The sequence below is a fragment of the Amblyomma mixtum genome, chromosome 1 (assembly GCF_055824585.1).
Source record: "Amblyomma mixtum isolate Tamu chromosome 1, ASM5582458v1, whole genome shotgun sequence".
NCBI lineage: Eukaryota > Metazoa > Arthropoda > Arachnida > Ixodida > Ixodidae > Amblyomma > Amblyomma mixtum.
The window spans coordinates 142,964,525-142,981,112 of record NC_143012.1 but is presented as its reverse complement, the minus strand read 5'-3'; the positions used below and the strand labels follow the sequence as shown (position 1 = coordinate 142,981,112).

Sequence of the window (16,588 nt, the reverse complement as noted above, 5' to 3'; positions counted from 1 at the left end):
CGACCTCTGAAAAATGCTGAAGCTTTTGGTTGGAATCATTTTCTGCCTGGCGCAAAACTGCTCCAACTACTTCATCAGAGAACAGAGCTCTTAGCGAGCGTTAGAGAGGTACATCAAAGCACATACTACTAACTCTCGAGGCAGTTTCGCCTGAAAGCTTAAACTCCTCCTGCTCAACACAATGGAGCCTTCTCTGCACGTATGTCAGAGCGGTATGATAACTTTGTAGGTCGTCCCACAGATAATCGACAATGCCAACTCCGAAAGTTTGCATTCATTTCATCGCACAGACTCGTGCTGCCATTCCGCCTAGCATCCAAAGTACGCGTACAGAACTGCAGATAACAGAAATTGCACAAACACCTTAACTCTTTGTCGGCCATAGGGACATATATGTCCCGCCCGCAACCCCAACTATAGTGAACTAGAATTCTGTAACCCCAACCAAAAACTGCCTCCTCTGCTCAGAGGGAAATATGTAGACCCACAGGAACGGCTAGCGCCATCACGTAGAAGATAGAACAACTATTATTTAAGTTTTTGCTTCATTTGGTAGGTGGCGCTAGTAGCTCGTGTTCTTTTTTCTGTTGCCTTGCTTTTTTCGGTGCCGTCGCCCCTGAAGTGCGTGAGTGTGCTTGCTCCATCACCACAAAAAAAATGTCCGGTAAGTGCAAAAACTGCATCTTGCACTCCTGTAATGCGCTTAGATCAATTGTAGGCATGTTTGACATGAGACTAAGGAATTTGTTCGAGCTGCATGCAAATATTCCGAACGTAGTGGTTGGAGGTTAGGCCTAACAACCCCCCTGAGAGGTAATTTTCATGCCCAGACATTTTCAAAGTCGGTTTTGCTATTCTCGTTCATATTTTGTGCTGCTATGTATCACCAAAACACAAATAATTCGACAGAGCGTGCTGCACGGTTATTATTCATATGTAACCATGGGGCCTGTATAATTTGTTGCCGGTTGTTTCTGCAGGAAAGAACAGGAATCTGACTGCAGAGGAGGCCCTTGATCTATACTTCAGCCTTCCGGATCTTGAAAGTGCAAGCAACGATGATAGTGAAGAATCTTGTGAAGAGCTGCCTTGAGATCTTCAAAGCGAAAGTGAGAGTGAAAGTGATAAGGTTCAGCTACCAGTTGCTACTGTAAAACGTAAGAAAAAAACGCGAACAGTGTATCCTGGCAAGCAGAAGAAAAGGCGTTGCGGCTCAACTCTAGGCTCGTCAGCTGCTGCAGATGATTCTGTATTAGAAGGCGAGTGGGAGACGACACCAGCAGATGTTGTGATGCCGACGGACACTGAGCCGACTTTTTCTGCGAAGCTATCGTCGGAGAGCACGGCGTTGAATGCCTTCGAGCTCTTCTTCACCGGCGAAGTGGTGAATCACATAGTTCATCATACCAATCTTTATGCCACTCAGGAAGGAACACGGAGCTCGATACCACTCACTCCCGAGGAACTAAAGTCCTATTTTGGCATGCTGGTACTTATGAGTGCCAATCCTATGCACCAGGTACATCTCTATTGGAGTTCTGACAGCCTATTCTGCGTGACAGAAATCGCTGCGGTCATGCTGCACAAGAGATTTAAACAAATCACAAACCATTTGCACTTGAATGACAACACGCAGATGCCAAAGAAAGGTTCAAAAGGGTATGACCGCTGCTTCAAGGTTCGGCCGCTCATCGAGAAGATGAATGGAAATTTTCGTAATCAGTACACGCCTTCATCTCGTCTTGCAGTCGACGAAAGTATGATTTTATTCAAGGGAAGATCCTCTATGAAGCAGTATATGCCTATGAAACCCAAAATAAAACGCGGGTACAAGGCGTGCTGCATTGCGGTCTCGTCCACAGGACACCTATGCAAGTTTGAAATTTACCAAGGTAAGCACCAGGAGCGACCAAGCAATAGAACACTTGGAGAACACGTTGTCTTGTCATTGTCAGAAGGGATCTCAACACCAGGAAGTCAACTGTTTTTTGACAATTTCTTCAGTTCAACCTCTTTGCTACAGCAGCTCCGTGACAAAGATGTTTTCGCTTGCGGTACATATCGCACAAATCGAAAGGACCTACCAGCAGAAATAAAGGTGAACAACAAGCTTGACCGTGGTGAATACATCTGGAGGAGAAAACGGAATGTTACCGCCTACCAGTGGCGGGACACGAAGCACGTTCACATAATGTCGAACTATCATGACCCCTGTCAAGACGTTCAAGTCGAGAGAACTACGCCAAAGGGACATAAAAAAGCCGTGAAGTGCCCCGCAGCAGTGCGCGACTACAACCTCTGGATGGGAGGGGTGGATCGCTTCGATCAAAAAAGAAATGCATATCCACTAGACAGGCGCTCCAAGAGGTCGTGGAGTCGCATTTTTTATTTCATTCTTGACGCAGCGATTATCAACGCTTACATCCAGCATGGCTACAGGAACACCATCGCATACCTGTTCTTTCGGTTCATGCTAGGAAGACAGCTCATCAGTGGGAGGAGCTTTCTCAAAGGTCGGCGCAGCCTAGTGCATCACAAGCGAGGAAGCAAGAACTGCTCAGTTATGAGCGGGGTGCCGAAAGATGTTCGCTTCAATGGCCAAGGGCACTTCCCATGCACAATCACTACACGCACAAGGTGCTGATGGTGCTCGACGACGTCACAGGAAAAGCGCACAAAGCTTCTATGTATAGCCTGCCAAGTGCTTCTTTGCATTACTTGCTTAGAGCCTTTCCATCGGCAGAGATAAAGCTGACAGACAGAAAAGATCAACGCCAATGTCTGCAGAGGGACAGCGCATGTCCCACCTTTGCTAATGTCGCCAAGTTACCAGTGGGACAAGTGTTGTCCCGCCCATTTTTCTAATAATATTCTTTTACAAGCAATAATAAATTTTTTGGTGGCTCATACATGTTGTACAATTTATTTGGGAAAATCTAGTGCACAAACCATCAGTAGATTTTTCACGCCTCATAAAGTAATATCATAAAATATTTCATGCGCAACACTCCGCGTTAAGCAGCGTGTCTCTGTCATCTTCAAGAAAAGGAGCAACAATTGGCAGTTAACTTGGTGAAATTCATAATGAGGGCTGTCGTCGGTAAGCGTTATGCCCCTTTGCTCGCAGTCTCGTCAGACGGAGCCTCGATGGATTCAGGGGGTGGGCATTCGTCCGCACCGGTATCCGATGACGTTACGTGGTCACCGCCCCTGCATGGTTTGTAAACTGAGGCCTCCTTCATTTTGTCAGAGCCCTTTCTGTGGAGGTGCTGGCGCTATGACTTGTCTGAGCCGTAGATGTTGCCCTCCTAGATTGTTTTGGTCCATTAAGTTCTTTCATCCAAATCAGCAAGCTTTTACAATACATTCCTGCAGTAGTCAACTTGATCCTCTTGTTCACGACGTGCACCTTGATTGCAACATCCCCCACGATGCTTTCTGTCTTGGCTTTGAAAAATCTTGTGATTAGCTTCTTTATGCAAGGGTGGTTTTCTTGTGCTTTAACTTGCGTTTAATAACTCCGAACTGTATCGAAGCTTAAACAACCAGCCGTCAGCAAATTTCCCTCGCCAATTCCTTCTATGCATCCTGCGTTTTCCTGCAATCTTGGTCGTCCTTCAACGAATTGCTCTTGGGCCTCAGCTTTATATTACCCTCATTATCACCTTTCCTTCTGTGTTTTGTCACATGACTTCACTGTTGGCGATATGGGGTGTGCCATCTTGGAATCAATACCAGCGTTTCAGTTCTCCAAAACAGTGCATGCTCTAGAATGGGCTGTTTGCTAATGTTACTAAGAATGCACTTATATTGTTTATATGAGCATAACTATTTTTTTTCCTTCTTTGAAGGGCCCAGCCGTGGTGGCTCAGTGGTTACGGCGCTCGGCTGCTGGCCCGAAAGACGCGGGTTCGATCCCGGCTGCGGCGTCTGAATTTCGATCAAGGCGAAATTCTAGAGGCCCGTGTACTGTGCGATGTCAGTTCACGTTAGAGAACCCCAGGTGGTCGAAATTTCCGGAGCACTTCATTATGGCGTCCCTCATAGCCTCAGTGGCTTTGGGACGTTAAACCGCAATAAACCAAACCAATAAACCAATCCTCCCTTAAGGTCATACTAAGAAAGGTGTATTCACTGTATTCTGGTTCGAACACTCAGCCATTAATATGGCTCAAAATATTGCAAGGTGTCTCCAAATGATCCTCATACGCCCGCACACAACCTAGGATATTTACAGTATAACGTGTACTTAACGTCGCTGTCTTGCAAGGCGCGTTCAAATCCCCAGTGTAGCATCAGCTTAGGTATTCAAATGATTCATGCCACAAATCTCACTTAACTAGTATTCCGGAATGAGTTGAGTCCTGATCCGTTTGTTTTATTTTCCGAGACTATTGTTGAAGCTCCAGTGTCAAAGCACTGAAGGTGAATCTTCAAATTGAACATTACCTCAGTTTCTGCATATTGAGGTTGCGTTCACCGTATGCTCTCTGTAAACGCCAGGAGCACCTCCGCAACTGATCGGTCATGATTTCGCTTTCCCTCAGTATCCAATCAAGGGTGCCTTTGTTGGACCGAGACTAGTAGCTGGCACGCTTATCGAAGCAGAGTTAACGATGTTTAGACCCTTCGTTCTGCCTTGCCTGTCTGGATCATTGATAACGATCTGGAATTTTTCCTTCCTCTGAGATGCTTAGCTAGACAATCTCATCAGTGAATTGGACATTGCTAAGGTATTGTCACTCAACTCATCTCCGTAATTCATATCCAGTTGCCTGCAAAGACGTGGTGAAATCCATTTGTGAGATGTCTTCCTGCCTTACGTCCTTTCTTAATTTGTTTTGACACTTTATAGAAGCAAATGGTGGCGGTGCATCCGCTATAGATACCTTTCAATACTCTTACATTTGACACTTCCACACCCTAGTTCAGAAATTTCTGTATGACTGCTGAGATTCAGACAGAATCAAATGCTTTCCTGTAATCTATGAAGGCTATAGGGGTGGATGTCTTCTGCGCATTTATTTGTCGTCCGATGATTGCGCCAATATGATCGTATTGCCTGTACCATTTACGAAATCCAGCTGCCTGTGTCATGGTTGACTAGGTTCTAAGGTTGACCTGATTCTATAGCGACGAACGCTCTAGGCTGTAACCCTCGTTTATGATCATCCTTCGTCGAAATCTACATACACTAAACTGCAAATCATTCCCGTTTCCCGCACTACTGTTCTGCCTGTGGTGAGGGATGATAATACGTCTGGAAAAGTGCTCCGCCCTACACCGTCTTCCAATTTAACTCTACCCTATCCTTGGCCCCGTGTGGTTTCGCAGGTAATCGGCGCGTTCACGCGTAGCTCGGGGAGGAAACTCCCGGGCTCCTGACGATACCCAGCCAATCCCAACCATTCTCTTGCAACCAATCTGTAGTTTTTCAAAAGACGACCTTTTGGAATAACCGCATGGCACAAAGAGTTTGCCCACCTCGGCGTCAGCAGTCAAATTTATTGCTTTCCATGCAGTTGCAACTGGGACTTCTTTCCATTTCTTCTCTGTATCTCCGTGTTCATGTGCTGCAGAGAACGTAGAGTCCATCATACCTCCACAACAGTTCAACAGCGTCGCCGTCTACTTCAACGGTGCAGTAATGTGTCATACCAAGGTATCATCGAAACATTCGTTAACCGACACCAACACGGTCAGACAGCGTCTGGGTTAGCGCTTGAAGGTGGCTTCCTTTGTTTAATGCGCGAACGCCTTGGAGGATACTTCCCAACCTCCGCTGGCGGTGACTGCTATAGTAACACAGCACACTCGTTTAATCGGCACGCTAAGGCAGGATAGTATTAACTGACATGAATTGTTCCTCTGCCTTGAAGTTTTTGGTGGTCATGTGAAGGTGTATACAGTGGAGTCATGAAGAACCTTGGAGCGTACTTTGCAAGCTGATAATTCTGGGAAGTACCCGCAAGAGCCGGCTCTTACCATCCTGGGTACTCTTGATGAAACTCTGCCCCAAGCATCGCTGTCAAAGAAGTGCTGATGGCACTTGTTTTGCATTTTTTTCCACCTTTAGCGCTTTTTTTTCTGTCACATTTAGCCAATGTCTCAGGAAACTGTAGGAGGTGACGTGATTTTATCAATAATACAATCCCGTCGGCAACGTGTAGTACGTGCGGACGCGAAACTGGCAAAACTCGAAGCGAACGCGTGGCTTCTCGGCCTTCATTATGACGTCTGCCGTGCCGTGTGCAATGCAGATTAAACTCTAGCAATGCCCCAAGATAGCTGCGAGGCCCAGTGTGCGCATAACACTGCGCAGAAGCGCACAACATTTGCGCCCATCGAGGAGCACTCACTGTCGGTCCATGCGTAAAAAACACAGACTCGCTCCTGCTGCTCTTTCCGTGCATGCTGCAGTGCTTTAGGTTCGCCAGAACGGCTCAGAAAAGCGCAGGGCAGGCAACTGCACGCTTGGCGGCTGTTGCCACGAGCGAGAGAAGTATCCATGCGCCGTTATGCATCCTGGAGGGCCGAACACGGTACATAAAGCCCTCGGAAAGCACTGTCTCTCGCCATCGGCCATACCACGCTGAATACGCCGGTTCTCGTCCGATGACCGAAGCTTAGCAGCATTGGGCTCGGTGAGTACTTGGGAGGGAGACCACCTGGGAACACCAAGTGCAGATGGCACTTCTTTTCTCTTTTTTCGCCTTTACCGCTTTTTTTTCTGTCTTATATAGCCAATGTCTCAGTCAACTGTAGGAGGTGACGTGATTTTGTTATCAATAATACAACCCCATCGGCAACGCGTAGTTCGTGCGGACGCGAAACTGGCGAAGCTCGAAGCGAACGCGTGGCTTCTCGGCTGTCATTCTGACGTCTGCCGCGGCGTGTACACTGCAGATTAAACTCTTGCAAAGTCCCAAGATAGCTGGGAGGCCCAGTGGGCACATAACACTGCGAAGAAGCGCACAATATTTGCGCCCATCAAGGCGCACCCACTGCCGGTCCATGTGTAAGCAACACAAACTCGCTCCCGCTGCTCTTTCCGTGCATGCCGCAGTGCTTTAGGTTCGCCAGAATGGCTCAGAAAAGCGCAGGGCAGATGAATGCACGCTTCGCGGCTGTTGCCACAAGCGAGGGAAGTAGCCATGCGCAGGTTTGCATCCTGGAGGGCCGAACACATTACATAAAGCCCTCGGAAAGCACTTTCTCTATCCATCGGCCGTACAATGCTGAATACGCCGGTTCTAGTCCGATCACCGAAGCTAAGCAGCGTTGGGCTCGATCAGTACTTGGGAGGGAGACCACCTGGGAACACCGAGTGCTGATGGCACTTTTTTTGGATTTTTATTGCGAAACCAATATTACGACAGGTTTCAGCCCTTCGCGCCGGGGCGGCCGCGAGGCACGTTTGACCTTGAAGGGCGGCAAGAGGCGCGACGCGCGGCGCACTACAGCTGTAGCCGAGTGGAGGCGCTGCCCTCCCCGCGCTCTCGCCAGCTCCGGAGTGTAGAGAGGAGGCTGGAGCCTGGAGAACGGGGAGGGGTATAAAATCCGTTCGCTCGCTTGCCGGCTCCGTCGTTATGCCGCCTGATAAACAGAAAGACAGGCTAGGTCGGCTTGACGAAACCAGGAAACTACAACGGGCTTCGGAGACAGATGGAGAACGCGAACAGCGCCTTGCTAAGCGGCGCGCTCAAGACGCTGCTACACAGGCGCACCGCGCCTCTATCGAAACCGAATCGTCTACAACCAGGGATGATCCCGAATGGAACGCTATGGATGCTTACGCAACCTACCAGGTTTAACCAAAGCTAAATCGCAGAAAAATTTTTTTCGGCTGTGGCTAGAGTTCCGTCTAGACGGAAGAGCAATTTGCGCTAGAGTTCCGTCCGGACGGAACTGCAACTTGCGCTAGAGTTCCGTATAATTTGAGCTTTCCCTGCAGGGCGGCGTCTATAGCATGCAGACGTCGGTGAGTGGCGACACCACGGGGTTTCCCGAGCATCCGCAAGGACATTCCCGCCGGGGGATGACGGTGAGCAATGCGCTCCCTTAGCGAAAAAGAGGATGTGCTAAAAATGCATTTCAAACGTATTGTATTAATTTCATATTTATTTCGCATTTTTTTGTCCCTATGCTTAAACTGCAATACGAATGCTTTCTAAGTATACTAGGAATAATATTTTAAACGTTCTTAAAAATACGTGTAAAGTACATTTTTGCCCGCTTAGCATATTTATAATGCATTAAAAATATAATAAAAAAATACATTACAAATATACTAAAAATATACATTTAATACATTAAAAATGTGTTTACTCGGGCTTAAAAAAAGTCTACTGGGCGGCTCCATGGAATGACACGGGTTAATTCATCAACTGGAGAACAAATCGTACACGGGCATTTATCATTAATCAACAGGAGTCTGATATGATAAGGTCACGTGATTGAATGGGAACGGCAGATACCTACATACAGCATACCAAGACGACAGCGACACAGCAAACAACAAATCCTACGACAAGCGCTATACTTGGCTTGCCGTATATATACCCAGCGAAAGCGACGCACTATTTTGCACGGTGATGCCTTTTTTTGCGCAAATACTGTGGGCTTACAAATTATCGCAGAAGTACCCTACTGGTCGCGTTCGAATCTGGGATTAATTGAGAACGGAATTGCTAGTTGAAACTTGCGTCAGGCACAGGTCAGGAGTCGAACTGTCAATTAACAGATACATGGGCGTGTAAGGTAGCCGGTCTTCCCTGCCACACGGGGTCCTTTCCGCTGGCTTATTCGGACCCAGAAGTACCCAAGGCGCTTTTGCTGGTATAATGCTATCACGTTCTCACACGGAAATGTTCGAATGACATTGAGTGGAATGGCATTCGAGAATAGGAATGACATTCGGACTCGATGGACTGCCGCGGTGCTGCACGACACTTTCGAAACGCATTCGAAAGCCTCAGCTCGTTTTCAGTGTACAGCGACGACGACGACGGCGGTCACACTAATCCGACAACGACAGTATATATCACGCTGAACAACAGCATGTAATTATAGTGAAATATCTAGTTTACTATAATATGATTCTAGAGGGACACGTTTTTCAGGCCAACGACACCGACGAATCCGGTCGGCGGACGGTCAGCCTTGTCGGCGGCTGTGCGAGAGCACGGTGATGAGGCGGCGGTGTGTGTATGCTCGCGCTTCTAAATGAGCGAAACGAACGGCTATATTTCACGTGTGCATACCTGAACACTCACCAGCGATAAGCGCTGGCCAAATCAGTTTCAATCGACGACGGCTCTGTTCCCTTCCGCGACGACTAGGCCCAGCGAGTTCGCAGGCTTGGATCTGTGATTTCGGCGGTTGTGAAGAGCGAATCACAAGCTTTAGCGAATGCAAATGGTCACCAGGTGTAGTTTTGGCAACAGTGACCTGAAATCAACTATTGCTTACATCGCAGGGCACGCGTACGATGAACGGGAATCGCCGGTGTGACCCAGACTGCCGAGCCGTGCTTTACGGCCAGCAGCAGTCGTCGCCGTCGCTAGCTTGTGGATAACAAGTTAGGCCGTTTCATTTAAAGCGAACAGTCGCCATACATACTTCTGGATAAAGTAGTTTAAAAAAAAAGTACTGGTCACGTCGGAGAAAGCCGGGACAAGAAGCGAGAAGCGCCAGTCCTGCGCGATGCCAACAACCCGGCTTTCTCAGGCGTGCGATCGCGTCATCGCTTCCCACACATTGTAGCACTGCGTAAACAATCACGAGTACAACCAGTAAAAAAGAAAACAGATTGTTTATTAGAACCAAAGCGCAGATTGCGTTTTATGTTATGTAAACAAGCGATGTAAACAACAGTATGAGTGCAGTCGTCATCATCGGCGCACTCCTGGGGAAATTTCATGCTGACGCGGTTAATATTCATTGGCGTAATATTATCTTCAAGCACTCCCTTAGACAGAACACGTGTAGCATCGTTAGATGACATTCGGCTGGAAGGCATTCGAAGCGCCCGTGTAGCAAGGGTATAAGTGGTGATCACCTTCCTGCTAGAAGTTACCATAAACGAAAGGATGACAAGAAAGGGAAAGTTTTCACTCTTCGCTGAAACGTCATTTCGAGCCCTAGATTGTTCCACGGTAGCTTGAAGTGTAATGCAAATATGTTTACGCGGACAACCCATTTGTTAGAATTTAAATATACTTCAGACGGATTAATTGCGTATTTACGAAAGTACACTTTCAATAGATGGCCAGCACCAAAATGCGATGTCCCGAAACTCGATTTTGAGCATTAGATTGTTCAACGACAGCTTGTAGTGCGCTGCAAATATGCTAATGCGGACTGCCAAATTGCTAGAATTTCAGTGTTCTTTGGACGAATTAATTACGTATTTACGGAAGTACACTTCAAATACATTGACGACACGCAAATGCCATTTCCCGAAACACGATTTCGAGCACTCGACTGTTCATGGCAGCTAGAAGTGTGCAAAGACGTTTAAAAGGACTGCCCGTTTGTTAGGATTGAAATATATTTCGGATGAATTAATTTCATATTTACGAAAGTTCACTTTTAATACATTGACAAGATGCTAAAACTGCATACATATACGTTTACAAGGGCTGCCCGTTTTCTAGAATTGAAGTATACTTTCGATGAATTAATTTCATATTTCCGAAAATACACTTTTAATACACTGACAAGATGCTAAAACTGCATGCATATTTTTTCATGTATTTGAAAAGTGCTCGAAGTATGCTTTAAGTGAGGTATTTTTGACACATTTTAAAAATATATTTCGAATACCAAGCATGAAATTTCAGAAACGTATTTCCTACATATTTTTAGTGCATTCATGAATACAAAATATGTTTAAAATACATTTTAAATAGACCTCCGTATATTCCAAACGTATTAGTTTTTGCTAAGGGCTACCACGGACCTGAGCATCCGCGCTTAGGCGTGCGTGGCACCGCCGTGTCCGGGGAAAAGGGGATTCTGGTGGTTGAGCCGATGCCGAGAGTTTGGACCCTTAAGGCCCCTCGGCGGAGGCAACACACCACTTTGGCCCCAGCTGCCTGTAGACGGAACCTCCGGCCTGACCCGACCGGAGGAAATCGGCAGTCGCCTTTTCCTGTTCTCCTCTCCATCGTTCACTTTCCTATCTTCTTTCTCACAATTCTCCTGTCACCTATTCGCTTCTTAGATTTACCTTTTTTCCTGGCGGCGAAGGTTAACCTTGCGTGACCAACTACCCTGAGTTGTGTCATATTTGGTTATAGTTAAGGTGTACAGCTGGCGTGGGCAGGACTTGATTTCAAATTCCTGTCTCGTCCCCTTGTTGGACTCCATGGTGGGTCTCTGGCACCATTACCGAAGAACTACATTTTTTTAAGGCTCCCCACCTTTCTACACCAGGTCCCTCTCTCAAAAGAGAGTGGAACGAGGCAGCAGACTATCTTTCGAAAAAGAAACCGTCATTCTCAAAGTTCCACGTAATCCATAGTGAAGTTGAAGAAAAACAAGCCAGAATAACAGAATAATATCTCCATTCATTGTGTCCAGATGCATGACAGATACCTTGGGCCCTGGCTACAAGGTTTCGAAAATGGCCAGTGGCGACTTATTGCTCGAACTGCGTGACAGCATGCAATGCTCGAAACTTTCAAACATTACATCTCTAGGGGACATCTCTGTCTCTGCGACTCCCCACCGATCTCTGAACACAGTCAAAGGCGTTATCTCAGAAGCTGACTTTATCCATCTAAAAACTTTTGAAATGCTTCAAGGGCTCTCTGATCAAGATGTAATTGATGTCCGCACTATCAAAATCTGCAAGGATAACAAGGAAATAGATACCAAACACATGGTCCTCACATTCAACGCCAGCAGTTTGCCCGAAACAATCGAAGTAGGCTACTTGAAAGTCAACGTCAGGCACTACATAACTCATCCCCGCCGCTGTTTCAATTGTTAGAGGTTTGGCCACGGCTCACAGAGTTGCCGCGGCGGCAAAACGTGCGTGAAATGCGCCTTGAAAGACCACCCTTCAGAGCAATGTGACGCAGCCCTACGCTGCACGAACTGCGAAGGAGACCACGCTGCGTACTCCAGGGCGTGTCCGTCCTGGAAAAAGGGAAAAGAAATCATCACCATTAAGACCAAAGAAAACATTTCATTTAAAGAAGCGAGAAGGCGCTTTTCGCTTACAAACACATTCTCTTTCACAGCAAAACCAAACTTCGCTGATATGGTGCGCAGGGGCGTAGTACCCCACAACACTCCAGCACCTGCCGCGGCCAGTTCCACTGCGCCTGTGGCAGGGCCATCCACGCCCCAAGCAGGGACAGCGAAGGCTGCTCTGCCAACTACAAGCCAGAGAGTGCCGGCCCATTGGTCAGCATCCCGCAAGACTTCCCCCCGTCGCGGGAGGCCTGACATTCACACACCCGCGGCTTCCCCGCGGTCATCCAGCACCTCTTGCGAGGTGTTGGACGTATTCCCCAGCCCGCCTGCTTTACAGCGGCGGAACAGCTCTCTTGAGCGGAAAAAAGACAGTGCCGTGATAACGGCCCCAGAAAGTAAGTACACCCTTAATCTTTCCTATCCCAAACATAAACATGGCTTTTCTAGTTCAGTGGTACTATAGAGGAATGTTGAAGAATTACAATGACATAACAGTATTCTAGGGTTAATCTCGCCCGTAGCTTTATGTCTTCAGAAGACCAATCTTGGTAGACAACATGCAAATATCCTGAAACACTATAAAACTTTTAGACGCGATCGTGAGCAGGCAAATAGACTCTCTGGAGGCGTCGCGATTGTCGTGCAAAGCGGCGTCCCTGCTCGAGAAATGACACTCAAAACAAACCTTGAATCCGTTGCGGTCAGTGCCGTCGGTCATAAAACAATTTCTATCTGTTCTGTATATATTCCTCCACATTTTACATTAACAGTCCACGATTTACAAGAACTTGTCAATGAACGTCCAGGACCGTATCTAGGAGTTGGGGACTTTCACGCTCACTCCCCTTTTTGGGGAAGCGAGCGCTGTGACTCTAGGGGTCAAATAATCGAAGATTTTATCCTCACAAATAATGTATGTCTTTTAAATACAGAAATAAATGGAACGTCATTGACAATCCATATGGCAGCGATCACCTCCCTATACTTATCACTTCAACATCCCCACCGGAAATAATCCCCCCGAGGCCACGGCCCTGGAAGCTCCACCTCACTGACTGGTCACTTTTTAGCGCAAAGACAGCTTTAAAAAATATAGTTTTAGAAAATCTCACCATCGACCAGATAAACGAAAAGTTCACTAATTGTATCATAACTGCCGCACTCACAGCTATTCCTCAGTCGTCAAGAGTGGCGCGACAAAACAATAAAGTATCCCCGCAGGGGGGCGTCTGCATCATGCAGACGTTGGTGAGTGGCGACACCACGGGGTTTCCCGAACATCAACAGGGACATCCCTGCAGGGGGATGATGGTGAGCAGTTTCAGCAGCACTCACTTTCCTGTTCCTTTCTCACAACTCTTCGGTCTTCTACTCACTTCTTGGTTTTTTTCCTTTCTCCTGGCGGCGAGGGTTAACCTTGTGTGGCCAACTACACTAAGTTGCGTCATATTTGGCTTTAGTAGGGGTGTACACCTGGCGTGGGTAGGGCTTGCTTGCAAGTACCTGTCCCGTCCCCTTGTTGGCCTCCATGGTGGGTGGCTGGTACCGTAGCCGAACTGCACACATATCCTATAGCTCTCGCTCCTTCATCAAACGATCGCCCTCTCAAAAGAGGGTGGACCGAAGTAACAAAGCAGTTTGTAAGCAAAACGGAAGAAGCCTTCCCGAAATATCACGTAGTCACCAGTGATGATCCTGAAAAACCAGCAAGAAATATATCACCATTTATGGTTGCGAAGAGTCTCAAAGAAGCCTTGGGCCCCGGTTACAAGGTGACGAAACTAGCTAGCGGAGACTTGCTCCTAGAAATACGTGACAAATTTCAAGTTCCGAAACTCTCAAACATTTTGACATTTGGAGACATTCGTGTCTCCGTCACACCCCACAGGTCACTAAACACTGTCTGTGGAGTGGTCTCTGAAATTGACTTACTGGATATCACCGAAGTAGAAATGCTGGATGGCCTAACCGATCAAATGTACCAGCCGCCGCGGTGGCTCAGTGGCTATGGTGCTCGGCTGCTGGCCCGAAAGACGCGGGTTCGATCCCGGCCGCGGCGGCTGAATTTCTTTGGAGGAGAAATTCGAGGCCCGTGTACTGTGCGATGTCAGTGCACGTTAAAGAACCCCGGGTGGTCCAAATTTCCGGAGCCCTCCACTACGGCGTCCCTCATAGCCTTAGTCGCTTTGGGACGTTAAACCCCATAAACCTAAACCTAAAATGTTACCAAAATTCAACGGATCAAAATAAGGAAAGGAAACAAAAAAAAATCCCAACGACGCATCTAGTACTTACTTTCACTTATTGCACACTCCCCGACTCCATCGAAGTGGATTACACAAAGATTGCCGTGAGACCTTACATTCCCAACCCCAGACGCTCTTTCAGTTGCCAAAGATTTGGCCATGGATCCCAGAGTTGCCGTGCCCACAAAACGTGCGCGAAATGTGCTTCAAAAGAACACGCCTCAGAAAACTGCGAAGCAGCATTCCGCTGCGCTAACTGCGGAGGCGAACACCCAGCCTACTCAAAGTCTTGCCCATCGTGCAAGACGGAAAAACAAATGAGCACACTGAAAACGAGAGAGAACATTTCATTTAAAGAAGCAAGAACACGTATCACAATGGCAAGCAATTTTTCACTCACAGTACATACAAGCTTTGCCGTTGAGGTGTGACTATGCGACCCATCACACCGGCCTCTGGCACCTGCCCAGACCTCACGCACTGAGGCTGCGGCGGAGCCATCCTCGCCCCAGGTGGAAGTTGCTAACACTACTCCACCACCTTCAAAGCAGGTCATGCTGCCTTTCGAGGCAACGGTCCTCAAGACTCTGTCCACGAGGCGAGGTCTGTCACAAAGAGCCAGGACAGCAAGAGCCACGTGCAGTCTGCACGATCGTCGAGCGCCTCTGAAGAGGTGACGGACACGAGCCCGGGTAGCTCCATGCCGTCGACGTCACAAGTACGGCAGAACTCCCTGGATCGTAAAAAAGAGACAAGCCCCGAATCATGGGGCCAACCTGAACACAGTTCTCACCCTCCACACACAAGATGGCATTCATAACTCATTGGAACTGTATTAGACTTTTAAATACATTCATCGACATAAAGGACATCCTAACTTCACTCTCCCCTGTTGCGTTGTGCCTGCAGGAAACTAACCTAGGTCCGCAGCATAAAAATCTACTAAAAAATATAAGTTATTCCGGCTTGACCGAGAGCATGCAAACAGGCTATCGAGAGGGGTAGCCATCATCGTGCAAAGTGGAATAGCAGCCCGTGAGGTGAAACTTACAACTAAATTAGAGGCCGTAGTTGCCACTCTACTTACGTACAATACTATTACAGTGTGCTCTGTATATCTGGAACCACACCTTAAAGTCACAAACATAGAGCTAGAAAACCTTTTAGCGCAACTACCAGAGCCTTTTTTGGTAGTTGGCGATTTTAATGGACATTTCCCCTTCTGAGGAAGTGGAAAAAACAGATACCAGAGGCCAAATTATAGAGGATCTTATTCTTAGCAGTAGTATTTGTTTGTTAAACTCGGCTAAAAGTGCATACTGCTCCCAACCTCGGGGAAAATGAGTTGTTTGGATTTGTCTTTTAGTTCACCGTCTGTTATTAACGATTTTAAATGGGATGTCATTGACAACCCATATAGCAGCGATCACCTTCCAGTACTAATCAATCTAACATCTCCAACAGAAATCATCCCAACAAAACCGCGACGTTGGAAACTTCATTTAGCAGACTGGGAACTTTTCAGAACAGAAGCCACTTTAGAAAAAATACCGTTAGATAATCTTAACATAGATGAGGTAAATAAAAATTTCACAAGTTGCATTCTAGCTGCCGCACACTTAGCTATTCCTCAGTCTTGTGGAGTGGTGCGACAGAACCACAAACAATGGTGGACACAAGGCTGCAGGGAAGCGAAAAAACGACATAACAAAGCGTGGGGTACATTTCGCAGGTACCCGACACAAGAAAACCTCATAAATTTAAAAAAGCCAGAGCTAAGCACCAGCGAGAAAGCATCAAGGCAAAGTTACATCTCATCCATAAACAGCCAGGTCACATAAAAAAAAATATGGGAGCAGGTTCGAAAATTGAATGGCAGCTTCTCACCGCTCACAATTCCTCTTTTGACAACACCCGGTACACAAAAGAGTACAAAAGAACAGGCAGATGTATTAGGGGAGCACTTTGCTGCCGTTTCTAGTTTGTCACATTACACGCAGTCATTTCTAAATTACAAAAATATAGCTGAAAAGCAAAGACTCCTAACTAGTGGCAGCACAAATGAACAATACAATAGTCTCTTCACACTCTCAGAAATAAACAGAGTGCGCTCTCCCGGAAAACTAACTGCTCCA

At 47.1% G+C, this 16,588-nt stretch overlaps 3 pseudogenes; all 3 read left to right on the top strand.

Moving 5' to 3' along the window:
- Nucleotides 1-657: 657 nt before the first annotated feature.
- On the top strand, nucleotides 658-15,370 carry LOC149367805 (uncharacterized; annotated as a pseudogene).
- On the top strand, nucleotides 6,575-6,693 carry LOC149367807 (5S ribosomal RNA; annotated as a pseudogene).
- LOC149367806 (5S ribosomal RNA) lies at nucleotides 7,221-7,339 on the top strand (annotated as a pseudogene).
- Nucleotides 15,371-16,588: the final 1,218 nt, after the last annotated feature.